This window comes from Propithecus coquereli, unplaced genomic scaffold (assembly GCF_000956105.1).
Source record: "Propithecus coquereli isolate 6110/MARCELLA unplaced genomic scaffold, Pcoq_1.0 Scaffold681, whole genome shotgun sequence".
In the NCBI taxonomy this organism is placed as follows: domain Eukaryota; kingdom Metazoa; phylum Chordata; class Mammalia; order Primates; family Indriidae; genus Propithecus; species Propithecus coquereli.
This window is the reverse complement of record NW_012152852.1, coordinates 275,078-275,602: the sequence shown is the minus strand read 5'-3', so window position 1 is coordinate 275,602 and position 525 is coordinate 275,078. Positions and strand designations below refer to the sequence as shown.

The window sequence follows — 525 nt, the reverse complement described above, 5'->3', positions numbered from 1 at the left end:
CGGGGCGTGCGGCCGGGCAGGCCCTGCGGTTGGCGCAGGTCGGCTCTGGGACTCGGCCCCTCCCTCCCGCGCAGGGAGGCGGGACCCACGCTCAGCCCTCGCTCCAGTGTCAGGAGGTGCCGGAGCCTCCGCAGAGCGCGGCCCGATCTGCCGGAACCCAGCGTCCCGCCGCGGAAGGTGAGCGCCCACCTCCCCGTGGCCCAGGGACCCCCGGGGACAGGGGTTAGGGTTAGGATTAGGGTTACGCACTCCCGCGGCCCGAGTGTGTGTCGGGAGGTGCTGGTGTCTCCGCAGGAGGAGGTGAGCGCCCACCTCCCCGTGGCCCAGGGACCCCCGGGGACAGGGGTTAGGGTTAGGGTTACACACTCCCGCGGCCCGAGTGTGTGTCCGGAAGTGCTGGTGTCTCCGCAGGAGGTCCCGGGGGGGGAGGTGAGCGCCCACCTCCCCGTGGCCCAGGGACCCCCAGGGACGGGGTTAGGGTTAGGGTTACGCACTCCCGCGGCCCGAGTGTGTGTCCGGAAGTGC

General features: G+C 72.8%; 1 protein-coding gene across 1 annotated transcript in view; it reads left to right on the top strand.

Moving 5' to 3' along the window:
* Positions 1–125: 125 nt before the first annotated feature.
* LOC105823612 (PI-PLC X domain-containing protein 1-like) overlaps positions 126–525 on the top strand; it is an 85,198-nt gene continuing 84,798 nt past the window's right edge. Inside the window, exon 1 of the mRNA XM_012660866.1 lies at positions 126–177. The gene's annotated coding sequence lies outside the window, so the exon portion shown is untranslated. The remainder of the gene's footprint in view (positions 178–525) is intronic.